The sequence below is a fragment of the Suricata suricatta genome, chromosome 1 (assembly GCF_006229205.1).
Source record: "Suricata suricatta isolate VVHF042 chromosome 1, meerkat_22Aug2017_6uvM2_HiC, whole genome shotgun sequence".
Classification (NCBI taxonomy): Eukaryota; Metazoa; Chordata; class Mammalia; order Carnivora; family Herpestidae; genus Suricata; species Suricata suricatta.
The window spans coordinates 184,151,280-184,163,808 of record NC_043700.1 but is presented as its reverse complement, the minus strand read 5'-3'; the positions used below and the strand labels follow the sequence as shown (position 1 = coordinate 184,163,808).

The 12,529-nt window shown below is 37.9% G+C and overlaps 1 long non-coding RNA gene and 1 other non-coding gene across 2 annotated transcripts in view; one reads left to right on the top strand and one right to left on the bottom strand.

Annotated features, from left to right (window-relative positions):
* Nucleotides 1-308: 308 nt before the first annotated feature.
* On the top strand, nucleotides 309-415 carry LOC115303345. Its single transcript, XR_003913988.1, has one exon. It is a non-coding gene; the product is annotated as a U6 spliceosomal RNA (small nuclear RNA).
* Nucleotides 416-1,505: 1,090 nt separating this feature from the next.
* Nucleotides 1,506-12,529, bottom strand: part of LOC115299254 — a 45,153-nt gene continuing 34,129 nt past the window's right edge. The window contains exon 3 of the long non-coding RNA XR_003912076.1: nucleotides 1,506-1,624. This is a non-coding gene — a long non-coding RNA (uncharacterized LOC115299254). The remainder of the gene's footprint in view (nucleotides 1,625-12,529) is intronic.

Below are 12,529 nucleotides of genomic sequence, written 5' to 3'. Positions count from 1 at the left end.
TGGAATAACTTATAATAATTCCATTGACAGCAGAATTTCATACTCTGTTGAGGCAGACATGAGACCCAATCTGTTAGCTGACATAAGCTGTTTAGACAGCCCCAAAGGCTACCAGCAAAACTCTTTGTTTTAGCACCCAGTGAATACTTAGGCTGAAAATCCAGCCTGGGGCACTGGGGTATAAGACTGGGGCACAGGGAGAGGATTACTTGTCTCTGAGCAAGGCTCTTCTCTGGGCCTTTAATCCCTCATCCATAAAATGGGTAGATTTGTTAGTGTCAGTAAGCATTAAAGAAGAAACATATTTAATCCTCACTTTGGCAGCATATGCACCAAAATTAGAACAATACAGAGAAGGTTAGCATGGCCCCTATGCAAGGATGACACATGAGTTTGTGAAGCAGCCTATTGTTTTTAATTGAAAAATAAAATTCATACAGAAATAGGAAAATACATTTGGCACATAATAATAATAATGAACTTTAAAGTGCAGAAAGAAAGAGGGATCCATTAAAGTGTTCTATGAATTATATCTCGATTAACTCATTCCAAAACTATAAGTAAGTGAATAAGTTAACTAATTAATTAATTAAGAAAATGAAAACTGAAGCATTGCTACACTGAGGGGTTAAATAGACAGCTTTATCCTCAGAGAAGTGCCCGCTTCCCACCGCACCCAGAGCTAGAGCGCTTCAGTGAGTGTTAGGGCTCAGGGCCTGTGGTCTCAGAGCGCTGAATCCAAGAGAGAGTCAGGAGCTCTGGCTACAGCCACAAGGAAGAAAATAGAAATCGGTCCCAGAACTGCCAGAAAAGCACTGTACTAATCACCCAAAGATTCTGTGAATTGTCAGGAATCTTGAAGGGGAAAGAAGGAAAGTCAAAGGGAGCGAGATTATAGCAATTCTTCTGCATGTGAGCTCTGGTTCCAGAGTGCTATTTGCTTGTATTGCATTAGCATCGTTTTCCTGGCAGGTGTGGCTTAGGGAAGCAAGCCTGCTTGTGTGTGTGTGTGTGTGTGTGTGTGTGTGTGTGTGTGTGTACTTCCCCTGGGAAGTGACAAATGAGCTAAAGTTTTAGGGACCCTGAAGATTAAAAGCTGCACTTGGCTATAGGAAGTAGGAATGGAATGGGAGGGAGATGAGGAAAGATTTTACAAGAGAATCAGTTTATTTATTTTTTTTTCTGTTTATTTATTTATTTTTTTAACATATGCAATTATTTGCCATTATTTACACTACAGTAGTTACAATGACACTCCAAACAGAAAAGCAAAGTAAAAAATCAAAACACCAACTTCTATTTCATGTAATTAGACATACAGAAATTAGAAGGTTAAGTAACAACTAGTTAATCACCTAATTTCACAGCTATCTGAAGTGGTGATCGTTATATAGCAGCTTATCTATGATACATTCAAGAGAAATGATACAATTTATTACTTGCCCATAAGCTAAAACACAGCCTGCTTAATACCTTTCCTTAAATTCCACCTCTATACTACAATATACTTGAGAATCAGTTTAATTTACAAACGCCATCAGAACAGGGCTGGGTTGATCTAATCCGTCCTTTTATCTTCATCATCTAGCACAATGGCATGCAGCAGGTAGCCAGTGAGTATCACCTGAAAGCACAGATTAACGAAAAGAAGAACATTTCAGACACAGGCACACAGGATGTAGGACATCACCCTCTTCCCGTCCAGAGTCTACTTAATAGAGATAAGAATCAATTACCTAAGAGAAGGTGGGATTATCTGCCTTTGTGTAGCAAGCATGGGCCCAAACCTTTGCAAAGGCGAAACTGCTGATTGGAGGATGTAATAGGGTCTTTTACCAGTATCTCAGCTGTGACCTGGTCACAAGTGGGCTTCCTTCCCAGGGAGAGGAGCAGCCTGGTGGACAGAACTGAGGGGAAAAGGGAGACGTTCCTCCTCCCAAGTGCTGCTGGTGCAAGAACAGTGACCTTTCACTAGAAGATCACCACACAAGCATGAAGCCCAGTGGCTGCTAGTCTGGTACCAAGAAAAATAGCCCCTTCTTTTGTGGGGGATAGGGAAAAGCAAAGGCATGTTAAATTAAGGGAAATATTGATTCCCATATGAATCAAAGCAGAAAAATGAGAGAGGAAGATTAAAAGTCCATCACTATTGGCTTAAGTATAGGAGAAAGGAAAATAAAATAGTCTGCATGATGGAGCTCAAGGTATTGTGAATGGGCACTGCTAATGTGGGCCAAGACTAGACCATGTCATGCTGATAGTTCTGGAATTATTCTTAAGATCAAGGATGCCAAGGGAAATTTATAACCTAGAGAGTGGCTGGGTCCTATTTGATGCTGGAAAACAAATTTTCATTCAGATTCTTAATATGTGGAAGAGTCTTAAAATGGCCACAAATCTTTCCAGTTCTTGTACCCATGTTTCTCCCATCAAGGGGCAGAGTATATTTCCCCCACCCCTCCTACCTGCCTTGAATCTGAATTTGGCCTTTTCCTTGCTTTGACCATTAAGACAGTAGTAAGCATTATGTTTTTTAAAAAATGGAAAGTGTTTGCACATTAGGTCTCCCTCTCACTGCACTCAAAATCCCAAGACTACCATGGACCTGAGCCTGAACTAGTCTGCTGAAGTAGAAGGGTCAGGTGGAGGAGACTGAGGCACCAATGTGAACAGCCTACAAGAGTCAGACATGTGAGTGTGACCATCCTAGATGACCCAGCTATGGCCAATGCACCAGCTGACCTCAGGTCCATGGGCAAGCCCAACAGAAATCAGAAATGGGCTTCTGACACAAAAGACACCCAGCCAAAACGCAAAATAAGTAAGCAATTTTGTTTACAAAGATCATTTCTGTAAGCCACTAAGCAACAATATCTAACTAATACGGAATGTGAGACCTTAATGTCAGCTCTTCTGCACTCATACTAATATAGTATTGAACAATAATAGACAAATAGAGAAACTACAAAAATATTCCAGAATGCAATCTCATTATTTATAAAAGATGTAATATATGACAAAGGTGGTTTTCAAGACGGTGGACAAAATGATAAATTACTTAATAGTTCTAATGCGATTAAATAATAGTTGGTTATCTTTCTAAAGAAAAATAAGGTTGGATATCTATCTATCATGCCAAAAGTAGAAAAAAATAAATGAATAAACTAAGTATGAAAAACAGAAAATCAAAGGACCATAAATATACACACGATCTGGGAGTTGGAAAGACCCCAATAAACATAAAAAACCAGATGTACTCAAAAGAATCTGTATATGGAGGACTTGGGTGGCTCAGTCTGCTGAGCCTCTTACTTTAGCTCAGATCATGATCTCACAGTTCGTGGGTTTGGGCCCCGCATCAGGCTCTGCACTGACAGCTCAGAGCCTCGAGCCTGCTTCACATATTTGTCTCCTCCTCTCTGCCCTCCCCTGCTCATACTCTGTTTCTCAAAAATAACCATTAAAATTTTTAAAAAAAGAATATGGACCTATCTAACCATAAAAATTTTAAAAATATGCATGCCAAAGATAGTGTAAAGTCAATAAAATGGGAGAAATGGCGGGGGGCAGTAAAGATACATTTGACAGATAAAGGACGAGTATCTGTAACATACAAATTCGTTGCATCTTATCAAAAAATAAAATAGTAGAGTCTATGTATATGTAAATTGCAGAAGAGAAACTTCAAATGTACAACGAACATAGAAAAAGATGCTCATGTTCACAGGTAGACAGAGAACAATGAAGTATTATCTTATGTATCCATTTCCTGCCAAGGCTTAAAAATACACTAACACTGATTGCTGGCAACGATGGAGGCATGTACTCACAACGCTTATAGACATTATTACAACCATTTTGGAAAGAAACTTGAAAACATCTATTCAAAATAAAAATGCACCTTTTGACCCAGGAAATCTCTTTCAACCCAGAAATCTCACTCTCAGGAACCTGTCCCATAGAAATAAGAGAAACTGAATATGAGTGTTTATTACAGCATTGTCTCACACGGGCAAAAAAAAATCAGAAACAAAACATATCTACCAAGAGAATAAGATTAAATAAAATTTAGTGCATCTACATTTTTCATGGAAAAGGGAGCAGTCGTTAAAATGAATTTGAGCAATAAGTTACCTTGATGGGATTTCTATTAACTACTGACAAGTAAGGAAAATATGATGTAGAAAAATGTATGAGTGATATAATGCAGTTTTTTCTAAAGCAAATAAAGAACCCCCAAATCCCATTAGTTTGTTTATTTATTTATATTTGAATTTTAGTTAGTTGACATAGAGTGCAATACTGGTGTCAAGAGTAGAATTCAGTGACTCATCACAGCCAGTGCTCATCACAAGTGTCCTCCTTAATATCCATTACCCGTGTAGTACCAGCTCCTATATATCCCCTTCCATCGAACTTCAGAGTCTCTTGTGGTTTGTTTCCCTCTATTTTCTTCCCCTCACTTCTCATATATTCTTTGTTTTGTTTCTTAAATGCCATATATGAGTGAAATCATAGGATATATATCTTTCTCTGATTGACTTATTTCACTTAACATAATACATTCTAGCTCCATCCATGTAATTGCAAATGGTAAGACCTCATTCCTTTGGATGGCTTAGTAAATTCCATTGTGTATATATATATATACACACACACACACTACATCTTTACCCATTCATCAGTTAATGGACATTTGGGATCTCTCCATAGTTTGGCTATTGTCAATAATGTAGGTACCCCTTCAAATCTGTATTTTGTTATCTTTTTGGGTCAATATGTAAGATTGCAATTGCTGGATCATAGGGTAGTTCTATTTTTTAGTTTTTTGAAGAATCTCCACACTGGTTCTAGAGTGGCTGCACCAGTTTGCACTCCCACCAGTGGTGCAAGAAGGTCCCCCTTCCTCTGCATCTTCATCAACACCTGTTGTTTTTGGAGTTGCTAATTTTGGCCATTCTGACAGTTTGTGAGGTGGTATCTTATTGTGACGTTCAATCTTAACTCAAAGAGGATATTTTGGACACAGAGACACAGGAAGAATGACATGGAAAGATGGAGACAGAGATCAGAATGGTTCAGTTACAAGCCGAAGAATACCAGGAACTCTACAATCACCAGAAGTTAGGAGAGAGGCATGGGGCAAACTCCCTTAGAGCCTTCATAAGGAATTGACCATATCAACACTTTGATTTTAGACTTCTAGCCTCTGGAACTATAAAACAATAATTTCTGCTATGTAAGCCACCAAGTTAAGTGTGTAGTAATTTCTTATGGAAGCCATAGAAGATTAATATATTTAAAGGTATGGAAGCGATTGGTGAACTTTGTTAGCAGCAGCCCCGACATCACAGAAATCTGAATCTGAGAATTTATTAGTCTCATGAATTTGGACATGTTGATTACTGAACATAAAATGGAATATGCCTTCATCTTTTCTATTCAGTGGAACCTCAGATAGCTTACAGACTTTGTAATAGGTCAAAGAAGGCAGAGATGCCCACAGTCTTTCCTGGAAAACTCTCTTCAAGCACAGTATGATGAGTATCTATGGAACAGAATTGGCTGAATTGAATACCAGTGTAGAACAGAGTCTTGTTGGGAGTCCCTGAATGACCATTAAAAAATAAGCTAAAAGCCTGCTTTTACAGAAAATGTAACAAAAATAATAGCTATCCATGCTTATACTTACTATATGTCATTGATTATTCTAAGCATTTTGAACTTACTAACCTATTTAATTCACATTACAACACAATAGAAATAAAGAACCAATTATATGATATTCTTTTACTTGTAATAAAAAGGTATTATGGAAATCAACCTTGAAACATGTCTAAAATACACAATAAATGCAGACTATCAGAGATTCATGTCCTCTTTCTATGGTAAAGAGTTGTTGCCAAGCCTGCCAAGTCATATTTCCCAACCTTCTTACATTTACTCTGCATGGGCCCTGGTACTTTCTCTGGCCAATAAGAGCAAAAGTGATATGTGTCAATTCCAGGCCAAGGAATTAAAATAAATGACAAGCATTCATATTTCTCAACTTCTACTGCACCAGAAGCCTAGTGATGAGTATGGGTTCTTTATTTTTTTTAATTTTTTTAATACTTTATTGTCAAATTGGTTCCCATAAAACACTCAGTGCTCCTCACCACAAGTGCCCCCCACCATGACCATCACACCTTTCCCTCCCTCCCCCTTTCCCTTCAGTCCACGGTTCATTTTCAGTATTCAATAGTCTCTCATGATTTGTGTCCCTCTCTCTCCCCAGCTCTCTTTGCCCCTTTCCTTCCCTATGGTCCTCTGTTAAGTTTCTCCTGTTAAACCTATGAGTGAAAACATATGGTATCTGTCCTTCTCTGCCTGACTTATTTCGCTTGGCATGACACCCTCAAGGTCCATCCACTTTCCTACAAATGGCCATATTTCATTCTTCCTCATTGCCATATAGTACTCCATTGTGTATATATACCACATCTCCTTGATTCACTCATCAGGTGATGGACATTTAGGCTCTTTCCATGATTTGGCTATTGTTGACAGTGCTGCTATGAACATTGGGGTACATGTGCTCCTATGCATCAGCACTTCTATATCCCTTGGGTAAATCCTTAGCAGTGCTATTGCTGGGTCATAGGGGAGTTCTATCGATAGTTTTTTGAAGAGCCTCCACACTGTTTTCCAGAGCGGCTGCACCAGTTTACATTCCCACCAGGTGTAGGAGGGTCCCCATCTCTCCACACCCTCACCAGCATCTATAGTCTCTTGATTTGTTCATTTTAATGACTCTGACCGGTGTGAGGTGGCATCTCAGTGTGGTTTTGATTTGCATTTCCCTGATGATGAGTGACGCTGAGCATCATTTCATGTGCCTGTTGTCCATCTGGATGTCCTCTTTGGAGAAGTGTCTGTTCAGGTCTTCTGCCCATTTCTTCACTGGATTATTCATTTTTCAGTTATGGAGTTTAGTGAACTCCTTGTATATTTTGGATACTAGCCCTTTATCTGATATGCCATTTGCCCCTATCGTTTCCCTTTCTGTCGGTTGCCGGTTAGTTTTTTTCTTATTGTTTCCTTTGCATTGCAGAAGCTTTTTATCTTGATGAGGTCCCAGTAGTTCATTATTGTTCTTGATTCCTTTGCCTCTGGGGATGTTTCTAAGCTGCAAGACGCCTGCATCCTTGAGCTGTTCATTGGAGGCAAGGCACCCAAGAGGGCTGCTCCCCTGGGAATGTTGACATTGTTAAGCCACCCTGGGATTCTTTATTATGCCATGCAGCTCACCATGCTTATAATTATTATTATCATCATTAGAATTATTATCATATAACTTTTCAGTTTTAAAAGAAAGGAATGGACACTTGATACTCGACTGTTATACTGAATCCATCCCAACCAAAGAAACTTTGCAGCCTATAAACTCACTACAATATCTCTTAGGACAGGAGAAAAATCTTTCTTGTTGAATCTGTCCATTTTATTTTCCATCCCCTTTCAAACAACAGAGTAAAGAGTCTATTTTCCCTGAAGTGCTTGGAAATGACACTCTTGCTGAAGAATTGCTGGTTTTCAGATTGCGATTCTCAGCTGTAGATAAGGTGGCAGCTAGACATAACTGAGCAAGCTCATCCATCCCTTACATCTGAGAAACTAATGTGTCATAAACAATTTGGGAACATGTAAAAATCACTGAATGGTTAAGCAGATGAAAAACTTGTTCTTCTCAGACAACAATTTAAGTTTACAATTTTGCAATGTTCTCTGGAAGGAAGCAGAAATGAGTATCAGGTACCATTTTGGAAATTATCCCTAAAAGCCAATCTCCTCTCTTAATCTTACCTGATTGAAGCTGATAGGAGGACATTTTCTTAATATTTCATCACTCCATTTTTCTGCTGGGTAATACATTGGGTGTTATTTGATTTTTCCCCTAAATCTATGATCTTGTCTTTATAGACTCAAAATTTGCATCCAAGTCAACATGGTTGGATCATTGCACAGTTTGTAAGTACATAAAAGATGTTTCCTTTTCTTTTTATCACTCATCATCCACTGTCACAACTACTCAACTCTGCCACTAAAGCATAAAAATAGTTAGAGTCAGTATGTAAATAAATGGGCATAGTTGTGTTGCAATAAAACTTTATTTACAAGAAAAAAAACTTTATTTTTCTTTATTTATTTTTCTCCTGTCCTAAGAGATATTGTAGTGAGTTTATTTACAAAACAAGCATTTTAAAGGGAAAGTTAAGTGCAACAAATCTGTGGCATTAATGTGAGTGGCATATGCAGGGCGAGGGGGAAAGGTCAGTTGATCAGACATTAATGTATAAGGAGGATAACCATATGAGAAGTCAAAGAAGTGTCAGGGCAGATCATGCTAAGCAACAACTGAACTTTAAGTCTGTGTGATTCTAATGCATGAAGATGAAAGGAAAGAAATCAAGGCAGATTACTAAACATTTCACTTGAGAAACAAGGTTGCCATGGGGGAAGATAGGAAAAGTTTGGAGAACAGAACTCAAAAATTCTATTTTGGCCAGCTACATGATTTCCAAGCCATTTGCCCTGCAAAAAGCTGGAACGAAAATTAGCAATCCATTTGTTCTGTCTTAAACTCTTACTCTCATAATTCTATATCACAATTTGGTGTTCTGGAAAAAAGGGTAAATTTTACTATATACAGAATTGGGTTGAAATGTCAACTCTCAAAATGTCTAGCTGTGCGACTCAGGGAAACCATTCTCTCTTATCCTATATTTTCTCATCTGGGAAACAAGTTTATTATTCACATCACAGAGTTGTTATGAAGAAAAGTTCTTAATGAAGGATCTGGCATAAAGTAGGCTCTCCATAAAAGTTGTCCCTTCTTCCTCATTTATTTATTTACTCAATAAATATTTGTTGCATTCTGTGCCAAGTATGTGTCAGGCATTGTTCCAAGCACTGGGACAAAGATGTGAGCAAGACTAATAAATATCAGCCCTCATGAACCACCCAAGCATTTTTGTTGGATGTATTTGCATATGGGTGTAAGTATCTATGTATGTATATATAGATCGGTTATTCCCAACAAAGGTTATTTTGCCCCTGAGAAGACATTTGAGGGGTCCCTGGGTGGCTCAGTCGGTTAAGCATCCAGCTTTGGCTCAGGTCATGATCTCACAGTTCGTGGGTTCGAGCCCCATGTTGGGCTCTGTGCTGACAGCTAGCTCAGAGCCTGGAGCCTGCTTCAGATTCTGTGTCTCCCTCTCTCTCTAACCCTCCCTTGCTCACACTGTCTCTCTCTGTCTCTCAAAAATAAATAAAAAACATTTAATAAAAAAGAAGACATTTGATAATGTCTGGAGATATTTTTGGTTGTCTTATTAGGGGGAGACGCTATTAGGTAGTGGGAAGAGGCCGAGTATGCTGCTAAACTTGCTATAATTTACAGAAAATCCTCACCCACATTAAGAACTATTTAGCCCAAAATGCCAATAATAGGAAACTGTGATAGAGGGATGTGTGTGTATGTTTTTAAAAAAAGTATAGGGACAACTGGCTGGCTCAGTCAGTAGAACATGTAATTCTTGATCTCAGGATTGGAAGTTCAAGCCCCACATTGGGCGTAGAGATTACTTAACAATAAAATCTTAAAACGCACACACACACAGTATAAAGAAGAGTACAGAAGAGAAAGTTGTGTTCTAGGGTTCTAATTGAAAAAGAACTCTGAATAAAATAAAAGCTTTGTCTCAATAATATGTGAAAGAAGAATTTCCCAAATAGAAGGACTGACTAGGATGTATAACTGATCATCAGAATTTTTTCTTTAAATTGACTTCAACTGTAAGTGTAAATTTAAAGTCAGTCATTAATTTTGCTTTAATCTTTAATGCTTAATGCACTTCCTTATATTATCATATTATAAACTATGATGAGGAAGACAGTTTCTGAAGTTTAATAGACTTAGGACCAAATCCTGGATTTACAACTGATTACATAATCTTGAGAAATCTCACTTAATGTATTATAGTCTTGGTTCCTTACCTGTAAAATAAGATCAATAATAGAAAATATATAAAACAGAATTATTTTAAAAGTTAAAATATTCTATTTTAAATGCCTATGTAAAACCCTCTTGCACTTTTTATAAAAATGCAAACTGGTGCAGCCACTCTGGAAAATGGTATGGAGATTCCTAAAACTACCTTATGATCTAGTAATCATGCTACTGGATATTTAGCACAAGATACAAAAACACTAATTCAAAGAGATACATGCACTCTTATGTTTATTGCAGCATTATTTACAATAGCCAAATTATGGAAACAACCAAAGTGTCCATCGACAGATGAATGGATAAAGAAGAAGTGGCATATGTACACAGTGGAATATTATTCAACCATAAAAAGAATGAAATCTTGCCATTTGAAACAACATGGATGGAGCTAAAGAGTATAATGCTAAGTGAAATAAGCCAGTCAGAGAAAGACAGATACCATATAATTTCACTCATACTTAGAATTTAAGAAACAAAACAAATGAATGAACAGGGTGGGGGGGAAAGAAATCAAGAAACAGACTCTTTACTATAGAGAACAAACTGATGGTTACCAGAAAGGACATGAATGGGAGGAATGGGTGAAATAGATGATAGAGATTAGGAGGGCACATGTCCTGATAAGTATTGTTGAATCACTATATTGTGCAGCTGAAACTAATGCACCACTGTATGTCAACAATACTGAAATTATTTTTTTATGTTTTAAAAAATAAATCATATATCCTATATCACAGTAGGAATTCAATAAACAATTATCCTCCTCCTTACCAATTATTTTGGAAATGGGAGTGGAGAGAGATGACCCAAAGACTCATGACTTTTTCTTTCTACATTACCTCTAGTAAATCAGTGGCTAAAAATCTGAGACTAATTTTTTTTAACTTTTCTCCATCTTTTCCTCTTCTCTGTCATTCCCATCTTAATCAGCCATACAAAATCAATCATATAGATTTAGCCTTTTTGGTAAAGGAGGATAAGTCTAGTATATAACAGTTTAGGAAAGAACCAAAGGAGCTGTCCAGCAGAGAGTTGGTAATTCAAGTCCAGAAAGTACAAGAGAAGCTAATTCCCTTATTGTCACTAGGGGAGTCAAACATCTTGTAATGGTACCACAGAGAAAGACGTCCTCAAGAAAGAGCAAATGTGACTAAAGTTTAAGGAAGTCTTTCTTTCCTTAAGGTGTATAGAACACTCATCAAGTTGGCAGGATGACCAAAAGAAAGAAGTTTTACAAAATCCTGAAGAATAGAAGTTGGTACTCAGCAAAATCAGATGTTTTGGAGGATGATGAGGACAGAATAGTTTGGTACTTATAAGGGCACTGTAAACTCATCAATTTAGTAGAGCTGTATGAATGGAACCCAGATCACAAGAGGATCCTATGGAACATAATGATACTGAGGCAGTAGATGGATACATTTTTAAGATGCTTATAGCAAAACTAAGTAAAAGATGGGATGAAATCTTAAAAGAGAGGTGGGCGTGGTAGCCTAGTGCAGAAGTAAATTATTAATTTGGGCAAATAGTGGAGGAAGAGCAATGGAAGAAAGGCTGTGTGAAGATATAGAATAGCTATAAAGTATACCAAAGATATCCCTTACCAGATCCCACCAATTTTTCCAGTGGGGCAAAAGGTGAGTCAGTGGTGAGTAAGTGGGTAAACAGCTGAGGTGATAATGTAAATGGTTTGTAGCTATTGCTTTGAGAATATATCAGATCCCTCTAGAGATAACATCTGCTAAGCTGTGGACAGACTCGAACTGAGGTTAAATGGAATTGACTTGTCATGACTATCACATTTGTGTGGTTTTCTTCAGCAGCAATGCCTGGAATGAAGCAGAGCAAAACCAATAGACCGGACAATAGATAATCTGGGTCAGCTTGTTAGGAGGATGACAACGAAGAATGTTAAAGTTGGAAGGGAAAGTCTCAGAATGGTAGCAGGGTACATGGGTGGTCTACCTGCTGGTGTTCAGGTTGACTGGAAGATATGCAGGAATAAAAGGAATAAAGGAAGCAGTTATTCCATTAGTTAGCTATTTATCAAACATGCAAACATACCATGTAGGCTGTAAATGAGACACTGAGGAAACAAGTATGAGGAGAACATAGTCCTGGCCTTTAGAGATCTTGCTATCCAATGGATAAAGGTACTAGTAATCACCATGAGTGTTTTAGAAAGCATCCAAGTCCAAGGGAAATAAAGCCAATGAAGTGACTTTAAACTCAGTAGGAAATTTATTATAAGGACAAGGGTATAACTCAGAACCAAAGGGCAGGGAGTACAATTGCTCTTCTATAAGGACTACAAGCAGAAATAAGAAAGCTATATCTTTTCTTTTTTTTTCTTTTTTTTCTCCATAATATTTTATTGTCAAATTGTTTTCCATACAACACCCAGTGCTCTTCCCCTTAAGTGCCCTCCACCATCACCACCACCTCTTTCCCCCCTCCCCCTTCCCCCTCAACCCTCAG